Here is a 26,585-nt window from a genome sequence, read left to right as displayed (position 1 = left end):
AAACAACTATTAATTCTATGAATATTACTTTTTTTTTATTCATTAATAAATTAAAAACTCTTAACTTCTAATTATAACACCTATTCCTTTTAAAGTTCAACATGAATCAGTTTATCCTCGCGTTTGGTGCGAGTCTCTTATAAAGCATATCTATGTCGTCTCTATCGATTTTAATTCTCGCGCCGACGTCAACTGTTTTGCGCGGGAAATTGTCTTTGCGGCGTTAACCGTCACTCACGATTCACTACCACAACACATCCCTTCACACGTTTACCCATCTAAGCGTTCACATGAGATTATATATGAATATTCACTTTAAACCTTTTTTTTGATTATTCAGCGTCATTTGCGGGAAACATTTCATTCTTCTCGCAGGTCAGTCAGATACTTTATACATCTTGATCACATTAGCAAAGCTAAAGTTCTATGTTCACTCAAACCACAGGTGAAGCCTATCTCCACTATCCTTTTTACAACACTCAATAGTAATATTTAGTCACTACTTCTATATTCTATGTCATTGATTAACTATTTCACTTTAAAGGTTTTTAACACTACACACACACAGTTCACTGTTATATTTTTTTACGAGCGTTCATCTCTGTCACTCGGAACACCATTCCTCCCTATCTCCTATTCTTTATTATATCTTTTTAAGTCATTATGAGGAAATAACCCTTTTATTTTGTTCGATCCCGGGTATGCTATGTCACGACCAACAATGGGGAGCAGTATGGGCTTCAACATGCGATCTATTTCTTTTTGAACTTGAGCCTTTAACCTCCAGGGAACAGGATAGAAAGTTCGACAATATGTTTCGTGCGGCTTAACGTAGAGATGGCATATGTATCCTTTAATCACCCCTGGCCTTTCATCAAACACGTTTTCATACACTAATAATAATTCTTTGAGCTGCTTCTTCTGATCTTCAGTGATGCAGTCGGATTCATTTAACTTCTCATACACTAATTGACCGAAATCTCCTTTGACTTGGAACTCATTATTTGCGTGCTGTTTAGAATTCTGTGCAGTCCTGATTACTTGCACACTGATCCCACTATTATATTTTCTGATAAGGCTTTCTTTTTTCAACAAGTCCAACTCAATTTCTTGTTTATTTATATTTAACCAAATTTTTCCTGTTTTAAAATCTATTCTGCATCCGTATTGACGTAGGCTGTCGACTCCTATAATGCAGTCTACCACCAAATTTTTCACAACAAGGAATGTGCTTAATATTGCTACATTTCCTACTTCTACACTAAGTAGTGACTGCACTTTTACATTCGCCGATCGAGCCCCAACGGCGCCTATTATTCTGCAATTCTGAACTGGAAAAATTGGTACTCGTCTTATATTTCTGATCTTGTTGAATAGAGCCTCCGAAATAACATTTGTGGTTGCAGCTGTGTCTAAAACCGCCGTTATAGGTACAGTCTCCAAAATGACTTGCACTTCGGCTACTGCCACCTGTTCCTTATCTTCATCTTTGGGTTCTAAGTCTTCGGTCAATTCATCTGCCAGTAATCGTCCATCATTATACGTTAGCATTGGTACACATATCCTGTTGCCCCTCAACCTATTGTTGACCGCTCCTCCGGGGCACGAGTGGGTCCTTACTAGTTTGTTGGATTTTGATTCGCCTGGTGGTTGACATCGTCCGTTACTTCGGTAATTACCGGTTGATTCGTAGATGTCCGTCCCCACTGATGTTGGTTGTTGGAGTTTATTCCCCCCGGTTGATTCCACTTTCTATTACCGTTATTATTCCAAGCTTGCGGTCTAAAATTCCTTTCGTTTCCCCATACGGGATTGTATCTTTTCCCATTCCTGTTATTCCTTGGATAGCCCCTCGCAAGACTATTGCCGGTATTATTGTTGAGATTTTGAGGGGTTTCTCCACTATTTATCGATCTCTGTGCGTTCCCTTGCCTACCATTTGCCGGAAGTTCTATCTCTCTATATTGGAATCTGTTATTACGGGCTTTCTGGCTGTTCTCTTCTATAATGTCTATATGATCTAACGTCGTGAGGAACGACTCCAAGTCTTTATCGTTGCCGTAAATTAATTGATTCCGGATGCTAGTTGGTAATCTTGCCTTAAGTATGTTTATTATGTCTGGCAAAGGCATAGGTCTGTCCCAATATCTTGTTTTATTTATATATTTTTCAAAATACTTCCTAAGGCTTCCTTTCGAAAAAGAGAAAGGTTCTGGGTAGAGCACCTCCTGCCTTAGGCGTTCCTGTACCCCTTCTGACCAGAATTTTGCTAAGAACGCTTTTTCAAAATCTTCATAGGTCGAGCAAACAGAAGTCATGTCCGAGGCCCAGATCGCCCCCGAACCTTGTATATACCCAGTAACGAAACTGATCTTCTGCCACTCCGACCAATTTCTGGGTAGCACTCCTCTAAAACTTCGAATAAAAACAATCGGATGGACCCCCCTTTTGTCAGTGTTAAAAATCTGAAATTGCCGATGCTTTATCATTTTTTCTTCGGCATGACAAAGGCTTTCATAATCTCCATCCGCTAAAACGTCACGCGAACAACTAGCTCGTGGCCATTTGATATTCGAGTTACTTACACATGTCGGTATTGTGTGCGAATGTGCAGTAACGGGGTCTATAGTCGCTGACAACTTCTGCTGTTGGCCTGTATTCATTTGTTCTGAGCCTTGTTGTGAAACGCGTATCGACTCTTCGATCGTTTGTTTCCAATGCTCGAAATCAGCACCTAACTGCTGTCGCACTTCCTCAAGTCCTTTCGCAAACAAATTCTCTTCCTGTTTGCCGCATAGACTCTGGAATGCTGCTTTAACATTTTGGTCAACGTTTTCACACATTAGCCTTTTGTTTTCTAATGTGATTTCGGATAATTTACCCGTTAATACATTAATCTGGTGGTCAATAACGTCTTGACGTTCTGTCAGATGTTCCACACTTTCCTTTAGGTTCGTCTGCGTACGTGCCAATTCAGGGAGTTGCGCAATTGCACATGACATGGCATCTTGCTTTTGTACTAACTGCGGAACCATTTCCACCTGCTCCCGTACGGTATCTATCTTAATAGCCACGTACTCCTTCATTTCTACACGAACGCGTTGAGTAGATTCCTCACATTGAGCTTTAACCAATTCGATTTGTGCAGTTAATTTCCGTTCCGTCTCTTCGGCCTGATCTTTTAGTTCCTTTGTCTTTTCCTCTATCCGCTGCTCTAATTCGGAAAAACTTTCATGTAACTGCTGCTTAATCTCAGCTTTCAAATTTTCCTGCCCTTCAGTAACTGAGGCTAATTTCCTGTTAATGTCGGTTTTCAAATTTTCCTGCCCTTCAGTGACTGAAGCTAATTTTGTATTCAAATGGTTTTGCCCTTCAGTAACTGATGCTAATTTCGCGTTAAGGTCGGTTTTAAAATTTTCCTGCCCTTCCGTAACTGAGGCTAATTTTGTGTTCATATTATTCATGGTCTCAGTTAACATTTGCATCTGCCTCATTATAATTACTAATGGATCTAATCCATGTTGCATCCCTGCTGTTACATCTCCAGCCGTGTCTACCGGGCGTTCTATTGCGCTATCTGTAGCGATCGGTTCTACAACACTTCTTACTACCTCATTATCATCGGTGCTCACAGCTGAAGGCTGTTGCGTGTTGCTCTGCTCTGCTTGACTCATCTTAAACATTGCCCTAGTTAAAACCATATAAATGTTCTACAGTCAAGAATACTTTCGTATAGTACTTATACGGTTAAATGCAACTAGGGCAGTTCAATCAGACTACGTCTTATATGAACACAATTAGTAAATGTTCAAATCTACGTCTACTTCCAGAATACTAGCAAGCTTTAATTAAAAAATTATAGATCTGGCCTTTCATCTGCGCCCTGCGTGCTAGTTATGTGTGGATCCAAGTAATTCGACTGCGAGTATTTCTTCTCTTTTTTCCAAGTTAGGTTCTCTCGTCGTCGTTCACATGAAACAAAGAACAAAATTATTTTAACAACGTCCAAAAACGTGTCCTGTCACGCATTGGCCATTCTAATGAATTCTCTGATTACTACTTGTGTTTTGTGGTTTTGTTTCTGATGAAAGTCTTTGTGTGTGAATGCAGCTTGCCGCTAACTTGGTGTAATATTTGTCTGTACAGAAGTGTATCTGTCGTCTTTATCGTTCCTTCACTCTCACACCTGAATCAGTAAAGTCAGGGCTTCGCGTATTATGATTGGCTGATCCGTAAAAGGACAGACAAACAATTATACTACTGGAGGATTCTCAGTAATTTCTAGAATTACATTCACTCTCTCTCTCTCTCTCTCTCTAATTTATATGTGTACAATGCCAATATAAATTACTGAGATCAGCCTGGTCGAATCTCCGGTAGAGCCCTTCGTCTTAATACTCAGCGGCGGTCTTGCTAGAAAAAATCTTTACATTCGTTATTATTATTAAGCGCTGCATTCAGTTGGGAAAATCGATCGTTTGAACAATTCGTTCAGTTTACGACAGATCTAATATTTCAGATGTGGACGAAGCCTTTTTGGACGATTTATAAAACTCATAGATTGCAGGTTCTCTTCGTCACAGCTGAAACTTCCCAATTAAGTACAGGGCCTATACAATCATCAATGATTCAAACAGAGAACTCATTCTTCATTCACTCGATAATAAAATGGTCACAAACCTTATTTCTGATGAAAGATGTATATTGAATCCTTGTTAATTACAGGTTCCGTTTCCGTGTATTTTAAGTCTCAGGAAAGTTACTTTTTTACAGGTTTATCATTTCTTTATCTATCCCGCTAGCGGCACAAATTTCCCTTGTTCGCTTTAGTGCGAAGAAGAGTACCTAAACTTCTTTAGGAATCCAAAAATCCTCCCACCGATATTTCCGAAAACTGTTCCGTTCTCTCTCTCTCTCTAAACTATAATAACCATGGAGCATACATATCAGTACCTCTGTTGTTCCAAAGAATAAACGTACTAGAAAAATACCTTGGCGTCGACTAGCTGTCGGCGCATATTTTACTAGAAAAATCTAATCCGATACTTTTCAAACGTAAATAAATGTGGATGATTTGATTGATCACTATTAATTAGTGCGTGGTAGAGGGTAATTTTCCGTGGGGATATTACAAACTGTCCGCGTCGGAAATGGCATATCACTTGCGTACCAGAGTCCCAAGGACACCACTGCGTCCGTGTGCTGAATGGCAACTCTTAACATGCAGGTACCGATCAGTGTGCATCGGCTTTCGGTGAACGGTATGACCCAGAGTACCATCTGGTTTTGTTTGTAAACCATAACGTCCACGAAAGGAAGCATCCCACGACGCATAGGCCGTGTACGGTACGGAGGCCTATATGGGACGTCGATTTACAGCCTTGGCGTCAGTTCTCAGCGGGACTCAGCAGATGGAGAACAGTTGGATCGCCGAAATATTAAATCAAGTTGATTTTAGTATCCGGCAGCAAACCCGAGAGTTTCAAGACTTATTACGCCGGGAAAGCCTACAGAGTCACAAGTTTCATGATCCTTTTGATCAGGTAGTACACGTATCAGGGTGTCCGGATGCACTTTGTCAGAGACTGTACGTATCACTGGGTAGAATAAGAGCGGGGATGCCACAAACTTCGTCAGACTATCTGAAAGTTAAGTATCTGTTGACAACGTCGAAAGGCGCACCTGTGCGTCTCGTCACTAGCAGGCAGCAGGGTAGGGAGTGTTTTGAACCGATCGTTCCGGGAGTATGTCAAAATGCTGACGGATACCCATCTCGGCGGCTTGGTGTCGATGCGACAGGCACTAGCTGTGGACCACCGCCGACCGATCACGGATACGTCCTACTTGGACAGGGTGGCAAGGCGACTCATCACGGTGGAACACCTGCAGGTCACGGATTGTGCCAACACCTTTTATGCAAAGTTTATACTTCCACATTGCTGTGTTGAGAAGCACAGGATTACATGTAGGCATTCTCGAAACATGACCATCCTATCTTCAACGAGTTCTTGCTTCAACTATCAGAAGAACTGTACTATCGAGCATTGTACACAGGAAGCTTCGTGGATCTGGATGATTTGGTAGGTGCTCGGCCACACGCCTTAATGGGTTTAACGCAAAAGGTTTGATGCAAAGTCGTCTGCATATCTATTAAATTCCTGTCTGTTCACGAATTTCATTTCTTTTCTTTAAATTGCAAAGTGTCATGGGAAGTGCTTTTATTTCACAGTAAAACGAAACCATAATTATGTATGAAACATTCGTCAGTGATATGACTTCAACGGAAGCAAATACTGGGATTGTAAGTCGTAAATTATTACGTTCATTCGCAGATCTTCGTGTTTTTATTTATTTTTTTTCCAGCGCGGTTATGTAACAATGCTTCTTTGATGCTAACGAACGCCCTTTGATATAAAACATGAATTATATGTTGTACCGTACATCAACGGGAAACCTAGTGACGACGGTTTAGCATTCTGGAAACCTGTACGAGAAAAGAGAAAAAAAAAATAATTTTATTTTGCTCAAGGCGAAAACTCAAAACATACTCATTTTTCTAGTAAACACAGAAAAACCGCTTGAAGCTGATTGTTGTAAGGGACTGTCAAGGAGGAAGAACGAGAACTTCCTGAATTCGTGACTGTGTGAGAAAAGAGACATTATGAATTTATTCAAAACGTGCTCAAAAATGTTCAAATGTGTGTGAAATCTTATGGGACAACTGCTAAGGTCGTCAGTCCCTAACCTTACACACTACTTAACCTAAATTATCCTAAGGACAAACACACACACCCATGCCCAAGGGAGGACTCGAACCTGCGCCGGGACCAGCCGTACAGTCCGTGACTGCAGCGCCGAGACCGCTCGGCTAATCCCGCGCGGCTCAAAACGTGCTATACTCACAGATCGTTAGCTAATGTTCTGAGAACGCAAACACTCGACATAACAAGCGTACTTCTTAATACTGTTGAATCGAAATATCAGCGATATACCAGTGTATATCTTTCGAGTAATGACATCAAAAAACCTTTTTAAGTTCGAAGCTGGTCAAACAAAAGGAATTGTAGAGCATTTTTGGATTAATTTCTCGTGTTTATAGAATTTATTACCGCAAATCTATGATCGCAATACACTTACTCACATGCTTGGGAATCTCGTTACGTATGGATAATGTAAAATTCGTTCCATTTGAAGCCTACATAAAGTAAAATCCGTCTCTCTAAACTACAGAAATAGCGATCATAACGAGTAGAAGACGATGTGCTGTCACATGAAACTAATAACCGACTCAGTACCGACACGGCCTGGCTTGTGTTGGTGAAATAGCAAGATGTGTCGTTTCGCTTGGAAAGACGGTCATCATTATAGGTATCAGTGATTCTCTAGTATAGGATATTGCTAGTTAAATAAAATGTAAAAGCAAAAATGCACTACTGTTTGAAGACACTGAAACACCAAGACCGAGAGATGTGATCAAAATGAAATTTATACCACTGTTTAGTGACATGACACTACACAAACGATTAGATTTGCAGACCTGTACGTGCACTGTGCCTGACGAAATTCAGCACGGATTAGCGCCGCCACGTGCTGAAACCAGAGCCACTAGACGTCGTGGTATGGAATCAAAGAGCGCCTGAATGTGCTGCTCGAGAATACTCAGCCATGTGGTTCGTAGCTGCGTCCACAAAACATCACTTCAGCTGCAGGAGGGTCTGAACGAACAAGTTTCCGACCGACCATATCCCAGACGCGTTCGATAGGTGACATTCGACGGGCACGCCAGGGAAGCAGTGTACCCATCATTCTTCGCAGAAGACTTGCACGTTCCTCGCCACACGATGCCGTGCGTTGTCCTGCTGAAATATGGCATGTGGATCGACTTCCAGGACTGCCAGTGTCATGGGCTGTAAGATGTCCCTGACGCAGCGGTTGTTCTTGAAATTGTCCTCGAGATGTTAGAGGCGAGATACCGTGTTATAGGCAGTGGTGACCCAGGATATCACATCGGCGTTTGTCCGCTATGCTTCTCGACGGTAGTCTGCCCGACTGCGCTTACGATGGCGGCGTCGAACGAGTATGTTGCCCTCACGTTGAAGCGAGGCCGGTCCCGAAATCTGTATTTTTCCACTCAGCACGGCCGTGTCAGCGTTCACGTGGCCTCTGCAGCCTGTGGCATTGATGGGTTCTGGTCAATGGAGGCCCACGCAATGGCATTAGTACCATCAGATCAGCCCGCCACAGAGACATGTCCACATCGTGTTAAACTGAATGTGGAGGGGGCGGGAGACAAGAGAGTAACGCAAAGCTAAGGGATTAGAGATGTCAACTGCACTGGAACGTTACGCGGTATCAGCGGCCACAAGTGAAAAATTGTACTGGAATTTGAACCCAGGATTTGCTGATTACTAGGCAGGTGCGTTAAACACAGAGCCATCCAGGACACAGTATTATCGCAACTGCGACTGCGCCTCACGGCCGACCCACATTCCCACCTTGCGCCAGCTATATGCAGTTCCTGCCATTTCCTCCATGCTCGCTACTCTGAGGTTCACGCAGAATGTCCAACGTACTTGTGCATCCTCATTGAACAAGGTGGATCAATTGCCCATCTAGGCGAACCAATTATACGAATGCTTGGTGTCGGTTTATAACACTAACATGCCACGTATAATACACAAGCTAGCCGTGAAACAAGCTAATGTTACCCTCTGAGAGGATTTTTAATTTTTGACCGTGCGTGCGTCTAATGAGTAAAGGTATCGGACCACAATTTTTAATATGGTGAAATGAAAAGAAAATCTAAACTGGCTTTAACCTTGGGAATTAATGAAAGTGGTACAAACCATATGTAAATGAAAAAAAAATGAACTACCACCAGCCCAATTAGGCACATGAATTAAGAAATACATATCTAAGAAAATAGAACATTCGTTATTAAAGTTACTTTCGTGGATATTTCCCTTTGAAAAACCCACAGGATACAAGCGACACAGCGCACTCTGGGCTGTGTGTAGATGCAGTTATCAATAACGCACACGCCAGTAATTATACAAAGCAAATTTGCTCCAGGCTCATACTAATAACAGCTACACTCAAGATCGTTACTTAAACCAATACTGAAGTGTTACTGCATGAAGTGCAAAGCTAAATTTGGGCATGAGGGGCTTTTGTCTTAACTCATATTGAAAGGTGGCTACACTGAGTCACAGCGCCAGAGATTGCGCCAAAGATTATTATTCCGCCGCCTCCACTGGAGCAGTAGTTGTTGAGAGGATGTTGAGTGCAGTTGTTGTTCTGTTCGGCGAGAGAGTAGATGCTGCTCGGTTGGTGTAATGTATAGATGGAAAATGTTGCAATTATCACAGTGTACTTGAGAAAGGAGATGGGCTTTTGAATATGATGCTGGTGTAATGGAAAATTTTCGTCAATATATAATGAGGTAAAAAGGTATTACAGTTTTCTTTAATGACAATGCCTCTTGGTCACAGGTACAGTCAACAAAGCATCTGGCTCATGTTCATGTATTAGACATGGAATTCTGGTTTCTATGTGCTATTATAGTATTTCTAGTTTTTCAGTTAGTTCATTGTAAATGGTGTTTGAATATTTTGTCGTTTTGAGAAAGAACCAAGCCAGATACATGTACGTTGGGTCACACTACCACACACAGAAGAGTTACACTTGTGCTTTGTTGTTTCGTAGCTTTTATAGTTGCAGGGGACTTAATTAATCAATTGTGTTAAGGGAAATTCCTTGTCATTCTTTATTTTTATTCTATGCAGTCAGATTGCGTGCTAATACTAGTCATGGCCAACCGGTTACGAGACTTCGTAACCAGTCACACAGCTACTAAAATTATTGCATCTTATTCTTTTAATTAAGCCCCCATGCAATATGTAAAACACAAATAAAGATAAATAATATCATAAAAACACAGTTTATGCTCCTCTTCATATATCAGTTTTCCGTAGCAGCGGCAACAGTCCAATTATCTTTCTAATATGTGGAGAATATGATGAGGACCCATGAACTAGTATAATGTCACTAGTCAAACTCTATGACTATTTCAGTAAAAAAGACTAATTCAAACAAATCTAATCCTTCACTTCACTTTGAGTGGTTCGTAATTTACTTTGCTAGACAAAAAATTCAAAACTGAGCTCAATTAACTTCGAAAAAGGTATCATTCATGTTAGAAATCAAAACACCACTTTTCTTAAAATGAGCTTAACTTTCTCTTTCTTATCACCTGTGAAGCAGGTATTTTAGACAATAACCTTTACACAATGTGGCACTCTATTCCTGCAAAACTAAAATTACAATAGAGTACTTTAGCACTTTTGTGGTTTGAACTTTAGCTTTACTACTCCTTTTACATTTGACAAGCAAAAAAAATTGAAAGACTTGAATGCAAGAATTGTTCATTTAAAACAGGATACTCGATTTTAGTAGCACTTAGGAGAGAACCCTGCATAGGTTCGTGATCAGGATAGAAGATATGCTTCCAGACACAGATTTATAGCATTTGGATTATTATTCAAACCACATACACAAAGTAACTGGTCCATGTCCACACACATGAAGTTAGTAAAACAGTGGAAAAACTTTGGTGGCTAGCGACATGGCGGCTAACTGAACTCATGGCCCTTGATGTTCGAATGCTCTATAAAATCTATTCTTGGCGTCGGATTTTCATCACATTAGAGCCATTCCTTTTTGCCGAAAATACCAAGTGATAGCCAGATCCACATCCGAGGCACAAATGTTTCGCAAAGTAGCTCCCAGTAGCCTCCCTTAGCACCGTCGAAGTGTAGCGTGCTGTGGCTAGCCACATACTGTGCACCGTTCACACCAAAGAGCTGTCCAGTACGACTGCCAAAACCACCTTTTACATCGTCCTGTGCCACTTTCGTAGCGGAGGGACTTAATTACACCTTTTATAAATAACAAATACAAGTGACCTAAGCATGAACCGGCTTTCAATAAACATTGTTTCTTGTATGAACATACAAATATTATAAAAATTTATTTCTTTAACAAATCATTTTGCTTTATATATATATATATATATATATATATATATATATATATATATATATATATATATATATATATATATATAATCGGGGCGGTTAGTACACCCGCAACCGAGCGCCTCACCAGGTGGGGGATAGGGGAATGCCTCCTAGATATAGGTGGTACCGAGGAAATGAAATACTCGGGGCGGACCAAAACTACTAGTAGCGTCTGTTCCCACAGTGGGCGGCTACAAAAGGCGTCTGCTCCACATGTCAGTGGCGGCCTCAACCAACCTCCTGATCTGGAAAGTCAGGTTGTAGTCGGCAGCATGCCATACATCCAACTACTAAACATCATGATGGTACAACGAGAAAAATCTCATTACCCCGGGCCCCAGTCAACAGACTGGGATCGTCGTGAGCATCGGATTCCGGGGGCTCACGGACATCATGAGAAGAATCGGAGCTTCTCAAACTCCCTCAAGACCAAACGCAAACACTACATCGGCACACTCAACGTGAACACACTGATGAAGACAGGAAAGATGAAACAACTGACAGACACTCTCGAAAAATTTCAAATCAAAATATGTGCAATGCAAGAAACACGATTCACAGACGAAGACCATTTCAACACGGAGAATTTCAGAATATACAAAGGAAAACCATCGATACAACTGAAAAACCTAAGGCTTTTTGGCACAGGATTGCAGTACACAGGTCCATCACGGACAGCATAATCGACTTTTCGTCACCAAACGAAAGAATCAGCACCATCACAGTGAAATCAGCCAATAAATCCTACACAATAATCAACGCACATGCACCGACTAATGACTACAACAGGAAAAACCCGGACGAAATTGATGACTTCTGGACGACAGTGGAAGAAACTATCAAAAAAATTCCTGCACATAGTGTCAAAATAATACTGGGAGACTTCAACGCTAAACTCGGAAAAGAAAAGATATACAGACATATCACAGGAAAACATACTCCACACAAGGACACCAACAAAAACGGAAAACATCTGATAGACTTTTGCAAAAGCCACGACCTCACCATTATGTCAACAAAATTCAAGAAACCAACACGAAAACTTACCACATGGAAATTCCCCAGCGGAAAGCAAGAACTACAAATCGACCACGTAATAGTCCAGAAAGACTCACAAAAAGAAATTTTGAACATAGACACCCGTAAAGGCTACTTCGACACAGACCACCACCTACTACAGATCAGGATTCGCCTTTTGCCCAAGAAAAAGCTCCAGAAGAACAAAATTGTTAGACCAGATCCAGAATACGTTACTTTAAACCAGACAAAAATATTACACAAAGTAAAAATGGAGAAAACGACAGACTGGACACAACTTTCACGAAGAATCCGAGAGGCCATGAAACTAGCACAAGCACCACGCACACGGAAACACCGTTGGTGGAACCACACATGTGACCAAGCTATTGACCAACGAATCAGTGCATGGAAAAAATTTAGTAGCCATAAATCCCAAGAGAATTGGATGAACTTCTTGAAAACACAGAAGCAATCAAGCAAAATCATTCGCAGTGAAAAACGACAGTATGACAAACGGCGACTGACAGAGATCGAATCGGACTTCATGAAGAACAATACAAGAAACTTCTACAGAACGTTCAGAGAAAATATGACTGGATATCAACCACCCAACTTGTGCTTCAGAAGGCCGGATGGAACCCTAGAAACCAATACCAAAAACAAATGTGACATTCTGGCAAAGTACTTTGAAAAACTGCTCAACACGGACCCCCCTATGGAAGAAATAATGACAGAAACGAGCACATACAATCCAGATAGTGAACCTCCAACTCTAGAAGAAGTTAAAGAAATAATTAAGTCACTCAAGAACCGTAGAGCACCAGGAGAAGATGGCATCATCGCGGAAATCTGGAAGTTACAAGACCCAGAACTCACCAAAGGCATCCACAGGATCTTGGAAGACATCTGGAAGACCATGAAAATTCCTGACGACTGGAAAACGGCCCTGATACAGCCACTACACAAAAAAGGTGACAAGACTGACCCGAACAACTACAGAGGAATATCCCTACTACCGGTCACATACAAGATCCTCTCTAAAGCTTTACTGAACAGACTAGAAAGCCAGACCGACCACTTGATTGGGGAATACCAAGCAGGCTTCCGTAAAGGGCGGTCTTGTGCGGAACAAATTTGGAACCTGAAAATGATTTTACAACACAAACAGAACCTGATCATTACCTTTGTTGACTTCAAAAAGGCGTACGATTCTATCGACCGGAAAACTCTCTTCAAAATTCTAGCAGAATACAAAGTAGACAACAGAACACAGGCTATCGTAGAGCAAACTTTAACCAACACGACCTCCAAAGTAAAGTTCTGTGGGGAACTATCAGAACCCTTTGAAATTCGCACAGGTGTCCGACAAGGCGATGGCCTCTCACCTCTCCTTTTCAATCTGATGTTAGATAAGGTCATAAAAGAATGGGAAACATCAAAACAGGGGATAACCTTAGGAAACCTACAGATTAAATGCCTGGCTTTTGCAGACGATTTGGCGATTGTCACGAAAGGTATAAAGGAAACAAAAGACGCTATTGAAAAATTGCACGAAATCGCTTCCAAAACTGGACTACACATCTCTTACGAAAAGACACAGTTTATGAGCACAAAGAAACTCTCATCTCTGAACACAAAGTATGGCACGATTTACAAAACGGCAAACTTCAAATACCTCGGTGAAACACTACAAATGAGTGGACGTAACAGAGACTCAAACGAAGAAAGAATAACTAAACTGGACAAGGCATACAAAGTAGTGTGGAATCATTACAACAAGAAGTCTATCTCACAAAAAGCCAAATTACGCCATTACGACACGGTGGTGCTCCCCGAGGCACTATATGCAGCAGAGACCACACTAATCCTAGGGCATACACGTATCAGACAATTAGAAAAAGTAGAACGGAAAATACTTATGAAAATATTTGGCGCACCTAACAACAATGGAATATGGATCAAGAAACCTACAGAGGAACTGTACAAACATACGGAGGCAATCACAGAAAAGATTAGAAAACGCAGACTACAATTCTATGGACACCTATACAGAATGCCATCACACAGGCTGACCAAACAGATCTTTGACTGGGTAACCACTAGAAACAACAAATGGGTGGCAGAGGTAGAAAACGACCTGAACCAACATAACAGCAGACACAATAAACGACAGAATAAAATTCAGAAACATCATTAAGAAAAGTAAACTATATGAGATACAATGTGACAAACGAACAGGCATAAAATGGACCGAAGAACGCAAGCAAGATCATAGCCAGAAGATGAAAGAAATATGGGCAACCAAAAAGGCAATCAAGATGAAGCCGAAGACACAAAGCCGACAAGAAGCATGGACAGAGGACCGGAAACAGAAACACAGCGAGCGAATGAGGGAAGTTTGGGCAGCAAGGAAGGCAGCAAAAGGAACTGGCCATGTAGTTTAGTCCAAATGCGCTCTTTAAGGGCAAAACACCAATAATATATATATATATATATCCTCAGGGAGTCACACCTAGTGATACGTGGCTGGCGACCACGGGGCCCAGAGCTGAGTCCTTCCACTTACTTATGCCAGGCTCCTGACTTTTATCTTTCCTATCTGGCCACCCTCGGCCAGCTCTTGTTCTTTTCCGACCCTGACGCTATTAGGTTTCGAGGGCTAGGGGTCTTTCATTTTCCAACCCGGAGCGGGCGGCTGCTAAAGGCGTCTGTATCCCATGTTAGGGGCGGCCTCCAGAACTGCGGAAGGCAACGGAATACCACCGCAGATTATCTTCCCTGCATAATGCAGTCTCCATTTTATGCAAAAAAATGGCTTCCTCTCATGTTAAATCAGTGTCAGGAGGTAAAATAGTCCCCCATTCGGATCTCCGGGGGGGACAACGTGAAAGGAGGCAAAAAATCAAAACTAGAATTGGTACCTGGAATGTCAGAACTCTGCTACAAGCAGGAAAACCAGAAAACCTTAAAAGAGAGATGGAAAAGAATCATAAGGACCTCGTAGGAGTTGCTGAGGTAAGATGGAATGGACATGGAGAGTTGCAGTCAGATGAATATGTATTCTACTACTCAGGAGGAGAAGTAAAAGGAATTAATGGAGTAGGAATGATTATGACAAAGGAATTGGCTTAATGTGTGGAATATGTAGACTATGCAAATGACCGGGTTATTGGTGTAAGGCTGAAAGGAGCACAAAAAGATTTACTGATTGTCCAGGTGTATATGCCAACTTCAGAACATGATGACCAAATTGTAGAGGAAACGTACAATGTAATAGAGAGAATAATGGACGAAAATAAAAAAAATGCTGCATAATAGTAATGGGAGACTGGAACGCCATTGTGGGAGAAGGGAAAGAGGGAAACATAGTAGGCAGTCATGGTCTTGGAAAGAGAAATGACAGAGGTGAATGGTTAATTGACTTCTGCAGGTAAAGGCAGCTGATAGCGGCAAACACATAGTTCAAGAACCATAAGAGGAGGCTCTACACTTGGAAATCACCAGGGGATAAATATAGAAACCAAATCGATTTTATACTGGTAGAAGGAAGATACAGGAATGGAATCAAGAAGGTGCACACATTACCAGGTGCAGATATTAATAGTGACCACAACTTACTTATGGCAGAAATAGAAATAAGAATGAAAAAACTGAAAACGGCGACAATGGTGAAGAAGTGGGATCTAGAGAAGATAAGGTCCAACAAAGAACAAATTACAGAAATGCTGTCTCGGGACTTTCGAAACACATTACGAGACAAAGAAGCACCTGACAATGCCAACGAGTACTGGAATATGCTGAAAGAAGGAATCATTAAAGCAGGACAGCAAAATATAGGATATGTAAAAGGGCAAAGGTCAAAAAAACCATGGGTCACACAAGAAATGATTTCCAAGATGGAGGAGAGAAGAAAATTGAAAAACAAGAACACTGAAGATGCAAGAAAGATATACCGAAGGTTAAATAACGAACTGCGAAGAGAAACAGAGCAGGCTAGGAAAAATGGCTAAACGAGGAATGTGATGAAATTGAAGAACTGGACAGGAAGGGAAGATACGACTTACTATACAACAGAGTAAAGACTATGACATGGGAACAAAACAGAGCAGGAAGTGCTACTATGGAAATTTTGAGTAAAGACGAAGAGGTAGTGTACAAAGATCGTGACGATGTCCTCCAGAGATGGGAAGAATATATAAAAGAGCTACATGACACAAATAGCAAACCAGAAACTCTGGAACTTGAATCACACAACAGTGTAAGTGATGAAGAGAAAGGGCCGACCATCATAATGGAAGAAGTAAAGTCTGCCATTGCTGCAATGAAAAATGGGAAAGCAGTAGGTACAGATACAATACCGGGAGAAATACTAAAATGCTTGAACCACAATGGAATAAGAGAAATATTGAGGTTATGTAATAAAATATATGACAGTGGTGAATGGCCTGAGGACTTTTTGACAACAGTAACGATTCCATTACCGAAAAAACAAGGAACCAAGAAATGCAGCGAGCACAGGACAATCAGCCTCATTTCACATGCAGCCAAAGTGATGTTAAGAATAATTAATAAAAGACTTGAAAAAGTAATACAGAAGAATCTCGGAGAGAAGCAGTTTGGCTTTAGACGGAAAACGGGCACCAGAGATGCAATAGGGCTCCTACGAATCTTGGGAGAAAGGTTTATTGAAAAAGGAAGAGACCTACATATGTGCTTCATCGATTTAGAAAAGGCATTTGACAATGTGGTTTGGGACAAGCTGGCGACTATTATGAGGGAAAAGAGAGTGGACTGGAAAACCAGAAGACTTATAAATTCATTGTACCTTAATCAAAAAGTTTCAGTTAAAGTGAGAGGAGAAAGTACAAACTGGATCAGACTAGGGAAAGGAGTAAGACAAGGATGCTGTTTATCACCTACTGTTTTCAACCTGTACTTGGAAAATATGATTGACCAATGCTCATTAGATGACAAAGGAGTAGAAATTGGAGGAAGAATAGTAGGGTGCTTGAGATTTGCTGATGACATGGTCCTTCTAGCCACAGGGGAAAAAGAATTACAGGATTTGGTGGACACCATTGCAACTAACGGAAAAAATACGGAATGAAAATTAACACAAATAAAACAAAAGTATTGGCAATAGGAGAAAATAAGGAAATAAAAATTGTGCTGAATGGAGAAACACTAGAACAGGTGCAAAATTTTAAGTATCTTGGAAGCAGGATAGACACCGACTGGAAGTGCACCACAGAAATTAAAACAAGGATAGCAATGGCAAAAGAGGCGTTTTATAAGAAAAGGAGAATCTTCTGCAGTGGTCTGGACACAGAACTCAGAAAGAGACTCATAAAATGTCTTGTATGGAGTGTTCTATATGGCGCTGAAACATGGACTATGAGGAAAAAAGACAGAGAAAGGCTGGAGGCTTTTGAGATCTGGACATGGCGGAAGATGGAAAGAATAAGTTGGATGGACAGAGTAAAAAATGAAGAAGTACTGAGAAGAGTGGGAGAGAAAAGGCAGTTACTAGATGTAATAAAGAGAAGAAAAAGAAATTGGATTGGGCATATATTAAGAAAGAATGACGGACTGATAAAAACAGTTTTAGAAGGTTATGTAGAAGGGAAAAGGAAGCGAGGAAGGAAGAGATTCCAGACACTGGATGACATGATGGACGGTACAACATACAGCAGCCTTAAGAAGGACGCAATGGATCGCAGAAAATGGAGAGGCAAAGGACCTGCTAATATAGCAGGTAACTGATATTACACTAGCCCCTCTCCTCACGTTCGGTCTGTGGAATCGATTTGTCAGCATTTGATGTGGTTTACGAAATACATCCAGCGGTAATGTTAGGTGACTTACCCTATATATATATATATATATATATATATATATATATATATATATATATATATATATATATATATATATATTGTCACAAATCAGTGACATTAAATAATAATGAACACACACTCCATAGTTGCAGGTACACAGTTACATAATATAAACCTACTTCTAACCGATATAAGTGTTACACGTGGCCCATGTTCCATTGACAGGGATACATCAATGAAACATCAATAACACTTGAAAACAGTGACGGGCGATAGCAAAGAAATTTTGCAAATACATTACATAACAAACATTTTGCAGAACTGTTCATATAAAACACTGTTTCATCAAGTATTAAAACAAAAGAAAAAAATAATTACCGTTGCCTTCAGACAATATATACTATTCTATCCACGAGTCCATCTTGTATATATATATATATATATATACGGTGGTCCATGGATTGTAACTGGGCCAAGTATCTCTCCAAATAAGCGTCAAACGAAAAAACCAGAATGAACGAAACTTGTCTAGCTTGAAGGGTGAAACCAGATGGCGCTACGGTTGGCACGCTAGATGGCTCTGCCATAGGCCAAACGGATATCAACTGTGTTTTTTAAAATAGGAACCCCATTTTTATTACATATTCGTGTAGTAGATAATGAAATACGAATGTTTCGGTTGGACCACTTTTTTCGCTTTGTGATAGATGCTCTGTAATAGTCACAAACATATGGCTCACAAATTTTTAGACGAACAGTTGGTTACAGGTAGGTTTTTTAAACAAAAATGCAGAACGTAGGCTCGTCTGAACATTTTATTTCGGTTGTTCCAATGTGATACATGAACCTTTGTGAACTTATCATTTCTGAGAACGCCTGCAGTTACAACGTGATTACCTGTAAATACCACATCAATGCAATAAATGCTCAAAATGATGTCCGTCAACCCCAATGCATTTGGCAATACGTGTAATGACATTCCTCTCAACAGCGAGTAGTTCGCCTTCCGTAATGTTCGCACATGCATTGACAATGCTCTGACGCATGTTGTCAGGCGTTGTCGGTGGATCACGTTGGCAAATATCCTTCAACTTTCCCCACAGAAAGAAATACGGGGACGTCAGATCCGGTGAACGTGCGGGCCATGGTATGGTGCTTCGACGACCAATCCACCTGTCATGAAATATGCTATTCAATACCGCTTCAACCGCACGCGAGCTATGTGCTGGACATCCATCATGTTGAAAGTACATCGCGATTTGTCATTCAGTGAAACATCTTGTAGTAACATCATTGGAACATTACGTAGGAAATCAGCATACATTGCACCATTTAGATTGCCATCGATAAAATGAGGGCCAATTATCCTTCCTCCCATAATGCCGCACCATACATTAACCCGCCAAGTTCGCTGATGTTCCACTTGTCGCAGCCATCGTGGATTTTCCGTTGCCCAATAGTGCATATTACACCGGTTTACGTTACCGCTGTTGGTGAATAACGCTTCGTCGCTAAATAGAACGCGTGCAAAAAAATCTGTCATCGTCCCGTAATTTCTCTTTTGCCCAGTGGCAGAAATGTACACGACGTTCAAAGGCTTCGCCATGCAATTCCTGGTGCATAGAAATATGGAACGGGTGCAATCGATGTTGATGTAGCATTCTCAACACCGTCGTTTTAGAGATTCCCGATTCTCGCGCGATTTGTCTGCTACTGATGTGCGGATTAGCCGCGACAACAGCTAAAACACCTACATGGGCATCAGCATTTGTTGTTAGGTCGTGGTTGACGTTTCACATGTGGCTGAACACTTCCTGTTTCCTTAAATAACGTAACTATCCGGCGAACGGTCCGGGCACTTGGATGATGTCGTCCAGGATACCGAGCAGCGTACATAGCACGCGCCCGTTGGGCATTTTGATCACAATAGCCACACTTCAACACGATATAGACCTTTTCTGCAATTGGTGAACGGTCCATTTTAACACGGGTAATGTATCACGAAGCAAATACCGTCAGCACTGGCGGAATGTTACGTGATACCACGTACTTATACGTTTGTGACTATTACAGCGCCATCTACCACAAAGTGAAAGAAGTGGTCCAACTAAAACATTCATATTTCTTTACGTACTACACGAATATGTAATAAAAAATGGGTGTTCCTATTTTAAAAAACGCAGCTGATAACTGTTTGACCTATGACAGCGCCATCTTGCAGGCCAACGATAGCACCATCTGGTTTCCCCCTTTAAGCTAGAGGAATTTCGTTGTAGTTTTTTCATTTGATGCTTATTTCGTGAGATATTTGGCCCAGTCACTATCAATGGACCACCAAGTATATATATATATATATATATATATATATATATATATATATATATGTGTGTGTGTGTGTGTGTGTGTGTGTGTGTGTGTGTGTGTGTACGTGGTTGTAGGAATTTACATATTGCTTGTATACATAGTACATTGTTAATCTAAACCTATTTGTCACTGTATGGTTATTAAGAAACTATGTCTTGTCTGCTTTATATATTCATGCAGTTCACTAAGAAAACACAGTATTCAGCACACTATGTAAACTTTTCACCCTTTGTCTGTATTTGGCAGTCGTCCATTATTTTCAGCATCAACACTTGTCTGCCAGTTGACAAATTTGGCAGTCCTCCTGATCATGCTGCAATATTCAGTGAATGCAGTCCTCATGTAATTCATAGCCTGGAGATTACATGTAATGTATATTACATTAGGTTACATCGAATCTGAAACTTGCGGACATGTATCAGTAGTCTTATAACAGAAAAGTTTTTTCCAACATAACAACACCTGAAAACACAACATCATGAACAGGAACATACGAGCTTTGGAACTACGACCAAAGCATCTGCGAACAAAGAAGGGTACATCCGGTTTTAGAGCAACTATACGGACAAATTACTTCAGGCTTGAAGCTCATATTGATTGGAGATTTTTCCATTATAGAGTTGATTTTGCACCTGAAGAAGACAACACATTTGTGAGGAAATCGTTGTTAAGGGTCCACAAGAAAAGACTTGAAGGTTCCATATTTGATGGGACACTGATGTTCAAATCAAGCATGTTATCTCCAGATTCAAATGCAGTTGTGGAGTTGACTTCAGAGAGGAAATCGGATGGAACCAAAACACAAATTCATATCAAGTTTGTGGGGGACTTAGCCCTAGGAGACTATCATTACCTCCAGTTTTTTAACGTTTCATGCGAACATGTTTGAAGTCGCCCAAACTGCAATTAGTGGAACAGATCTACTTTGATGCAGGTGCCAGAATAAGTGCCAAGCAGTATAAATTGGAACTGTGGTCCGGTTATATTACATCCATCCAACAGCATGAGAATACAATTCTGATGAATCCAGAAATTAATTTCAAAGTTGTGAGCCAGGATACAGTTCTCCATATTTACACAGACATATGTGACAAAGAAAAGGATTACCAGGTAGCTTTCAAGGAAGCCATTGTTGGAGTAATCGTAATGACACCTTATAACAATAGGACACAGACAATAACATAATATTTGATAAATTCCATGTACACTTTTTCATTTTGCCCCTTATTTTCAATGTACAATATTACGAACACCTAATGGCTTCTTTGACTTAGGATAAACAATATAATAGGCGTCAGTGTGCGGAGTTCTTTGCACTTCACAGGGACCATTATAAATATATTTGAACTTAGAAAATTTCTGCTTTATTTGACTAGATTTTTCATGAGTTTTTACGAGAACAAATTCACCAATTTTGAATTTGGTCACTTCAAGCCCCTTATCGTGCCTTTTAGATCTGGCTTCCGCTTTTTCTTTCATTATTTTTCTTACTAAGTCTTTTTTCTCCCTCAGATCTAATTTTCCATAGAGTGGAAACTGAATGGTTTCTTCAACTGTACTTTTGCTCTTACGATTAAGTTGAATTTCCTCGGGAGTAAATCACGTAGTTTCGTGGTGGAGGGTATTCATTACAGTTTCAAAGTCTGTAATATACCTGCCCCATGCCTTATGATTGTGGTGGCAGTAAGTTCAACACAATCTACCAAGTGCACGCATGTAACGCTCCACCGGATATGTTATTTACTAGGCAATCACCTATATCTGAGGTGGGGGGGGAGGGGGTTCTTCAGTTTTCAGAATTATAGTCACATATAAACTGGCAAACTACTGAAATTTACCAATATAAGCAAAGGAAACAGTATTCAATAAACACAGAGCATCGGAGTTTATGAACAGTGAGAATGAAATTTCAATCGTTCAGTAAAGGGAAACTACATTTACCAAATACAGGGCACACCTGATTGTATGAAGAACAGTTACTAGACAATTTGAACACTCTTCTTTTATAAACAGTTAGAAGATCAACAGCTTGATTATAATTTACAAAACTTCATAAGTTAAAACCGCTAAATTCCACAGCCTACAACCCTGGCGGCAGTCGCTCAACCCAGGTATAGCTACAAGGAACAAGACAACTACTGAGCTTTTGCCAGGTTATGGCAGACGACGCGGCAAAGCGCTCCTGCGGCAATGTAACTTAGACCACGGACGTTGGGCAGGATGTCGCCAAGGTAGCGGCCCAGAAGTCACGGCTACAAACACCAAGGTAGACTCGCGTGTTTCGCAGTCAACTGTGAACGTAAGTCAAACGCGAGGGAGCACTATCAAACAATAACGAAATATGCACTAAAAATGATGAGACGCTTTCGCAAGATAGATACAACTCTCAACCTTAGAAAAACACAAATAGTTAAAGCCGAACTTAAATAAATAAACTTCATATATATGCCATCACAAGGCTTTTAATCAGATCAGGGGAAACTTGGTAAGATTGACAGAGATAATTAGAATGCATTTTGTCATACACATTAAATATAGACGCCTCTGTCTAGGTAAACTCATAAGTGAGTACATGTAACTGACAAGGTGCAGGTACAAACAGAGCAGTTGCAGTTAAACCAACTGAGGCATGAGTAAGAATTGCTAAAAGACTAAAGAAACTCATGTTAAGGTGAGCTTAAGCAAAGCAGAAAATTTCACTCAGTAGTAGCCCTAAGAAATTCAATTATGACTAAAACACATCAACCTAAGTTAGCGTAAATATACCTTACTAAATCACAATTAGATTTCAAATTCATACTCAGTACCTGATACAATACCATGGCATTGTCACTGGGTTCAATGCCCCTCACCAGTATTACCACTTCAATTAATAACTTCGCACCCCAAGCGGGTGTACACAAACGGTTCAGAATCACGTGGCTTCAAAGAATACGTCGTAACAACTATTGGCCACACTCAAGCCAAGGCACACTGCAGAACAAACAAATACATATTATTCACTGAACACGACACACTAATATTGACCCAGTTTTCCTTTAAACAATAAAGGCACAGGGCAAAATGTCCATAGGATGTACGTTACGGTGCACTCTCCCCACCGTGAATTATCCTTTTAGCTCCTCTTCAGATAAGAGAAGGAGGTTCCCGTCATCAGAGCTCCAGAGCACGACCATCGTCATCTTCCTTAGCGGCTGCCCAACATTCGACAAGTCGCTCGGCGATCCGGCTGGCTACATGCATTGTCAAATCCAAATCTGCCCAACCAAACCCTTCCGCCAGGCGCTGCTGCTCCAGCCCCCCTCCTTCCGCCACCCGCCGTTCACAACACACTGGCTACGTGCAGAGCCTCCACACCTCAACCAGGAAAACCAAAGGTAAGTCACAAGGGAGGCGACTGTCGATACTGGTGACAGAGGTAGTTTGGCCAGCAAACCCAGCCGCCACGGCCCAGCTGAAATTCTTAATTTTAACCTTTCATAAACATACGATACATCAAATCACACGGAAATATTCCGATAAATATTATGCTGAAATCAGTTTTCTTTTATCTACCATACTTTATTTATAAACAGTAATTTCTATGATTTTCCTCTATTTTCGGATTTATTAGTGTAAATATTAAAAACAATTTAAGTTATAGAATGAGATTTTCGCTCTGAAGCGGAGTGTGCGCTGATAATGAAACTTCTTGGCAGATTAAAACTGTGTGCCGGACTGAGACTTGAACTCGGGACCTTTGCCACTCCAAAGGTCCTGAGTTCGAGTGTCGGTCCGGCACACAGTTTTAATCCGCCAGTAAGTTTCAAGTTAAGTTATACATTAAATAATTTGCTATATATTTAAATGTTACAGTACTGCCACTACCTTTAATGATTCTCTATATATTTATTAAGAAAAGTTGCCTTTAATTGTGCAAAATTAACTTTTCGGCCTCTCATTTAAATATGAGAATAATTTCAGTAAATCTACTATCACAGTCCGATTAAGTTCTGCGAGTTGTGTCCATCGACACCTCATTTGTTGCAATCGCACAATGCATTACCGAGATATTCACTTTTACAGTTCAGGAATTATTTAGAACATTTAACTTACAAACTAATGCTTGTATCGAAAACACGTCTTCACGTGCATAATCGTCCATCTTTTCCGCTTCAAATGGCCCTATGGCTCTTAGTGACTCATGCGGCTAAGTCATCATCATCATCATCATCATTTAAGACTGATTATGCCTTTCAGCGTTCAGTCTGGAGCATAGCCCCCTTATAAAGTTCCTCCATGATCCCCTACTCAGTGCTAACATTGGTGCCTCTTCTGATGTTAAACCTATTGCTTCAAAATCATTCTTAACCGAATCCAGGTACCTTCTCCTTGGTTTGCCCCGACTCCTCCTACCCTCTTCTGCTGAACTCATGAGTCTCTTGGGTAACCTTGCTTCTCCCATGCATGTAACATGACCCCACCATCTAAGCCTGTTCGCCCTGACTGCTACATCTATAGAGTTCATTCCCAGTTTTTCTTTGATTTCCTCATTGTGCACACCCTCCTGCCATTGTTCCCATCTACTAGTACCTGCAATCATCCTAGCTACTTTCATATCCGTAACCTCAACGTTGTTGATAAGGTAACCTGAATCCACCCAGCTTTCGCTCCCATTCAACAAAGTTGGTCGAAAGACTGAACGGTGCACAGATAACTTAGTCTTGGTACTGACTTCCTTCTTGCAGAAGAGAGTAGATCGTAGCTGAGCGCTCACTGCATTAGCTTTGCTACACCTCGCTTCCAGTTCTTTCACTATGTTGCCATCCTGTGAGAATATGCAGCCTAAGTACTTGAAAACGTCTACCTGTTCTAACTTTGTTCCTCCTATTTGGCACTCAATCCGTTTATATTTCTTTCCCACTGACATTACTTTCGTTTTGGAGATGCTAATCTTCATACCATAGTCCTTACATTTCTGATCTAGCTCTGAAATATAACTTTGCAAACTTTCAATCGAATCTGCCATCAGAACTAAGTCATCCGCATATGCAAGTCTGCTCATTTTATGTTCACATATCTTAATCTCACCCAGCCAGTCTATTGTTTTCAACATATGATCCATAAATAATATGAACAACAGTGGAGACAGGTTGCAGCCTTGTCTTACCCCTGAAACTACTCTGAACCATGAACTCAATTTACCGTCAACTCTAACTGCTGCCTGACTATCCATGTAAAGACCTTTAATTGCTTGCAAAAGTTTGCCTCCTATTCCATAATCTCGTAGAACAGACAATACCTTCCTCCTAGGAACCCAGTCATATGCCTTTTCTAGATCTATAAAGCATAGATACAATTCCCTGTTCCACTCATAACACTTCTCCATTATTTGCCGCAAGCTAAAGATCTGGTCCTGACAACCTCTAAGAGGCCTAAACCCACACTGATTTTCATCAAATTGGTCCTCAACTAATACTCGCACTTTCCTTTCAACAATACCTGAGAAGATTTTACCCACAACGCTGATTTAAGAAATACCTCTGTAGTTGTTACAATCTTTTCTTTTCCATGTTTAAAGATTGGTGTGACTACTGCTTTTGTCCAGTCTGATGGAACCTGTCCCGACTCCCAGGCCATTTCAGTTATCCTGTGTAACCATTTAAGACCTGACATTCCACTGTATTTGATGAGTTCCGACTTAATTTCATCCACCCCAGCTGCTTTATTGCACTGCAATCTATTGACCATTTTCTCCACTTCCTCAAATGTGATCCTATTTCCATCATCATTCCTATCCCATTCTACCTTGTAACGCCGGAAATGCATATCCTCCTATTTCCATCTATTGTACTGTAAGTTTTTTCCTTAATTTGTTACCTGAATATATGACATTTCTGTGCCTTTATATATTGTAATTGGTTTACTATATATATATATATATATATATATATATATATATATATATATATATATATATATATGCATTTTTGTCGATGTATAATTGGTTTGTTTCGTAAATATTATTTGTATTTTTACGCTGGGTCTTGCCTAGGGAAAACTATCGAACGATTACATCGATAGGTCGTGTGAAGAATCAAAGTGTGTAGGATCTTTGGTAGTGTTAACTCTGCCGCGTGGAGCGCGGGCAGGGCAGTTGGAGTCTGGCTGGAGTAGCGAGTGGAGCAGGTGTGTGGTGTGACGCTCCCGCGAGTTGCCGCGCTTTCGGGGTTTAGCAGCATGTAATTGCGCTCGACTTGCGATGATAGTTTCTGACATGGTGTCGCGGACGGGAAGCATTAGCCGG

This window comes from Schistocerca nitens, chromosome 5 (assembly GCF_023898315.1).
Source record: "Schistocerca nitens isolate TAMUIC-IGC-003100 chromosome 5, iqSchNite1.1, whole genome shotgun sequence".
NCBI classification, from domain to species: Eukaryota; Metazoa; Arthropoda; class Insecta; order Orthoptera; family Acrididae; genus Schistocerca; species Schistocerca nitens.
This window is presented reverse-complemented; position numbering follows the sequence as displayed.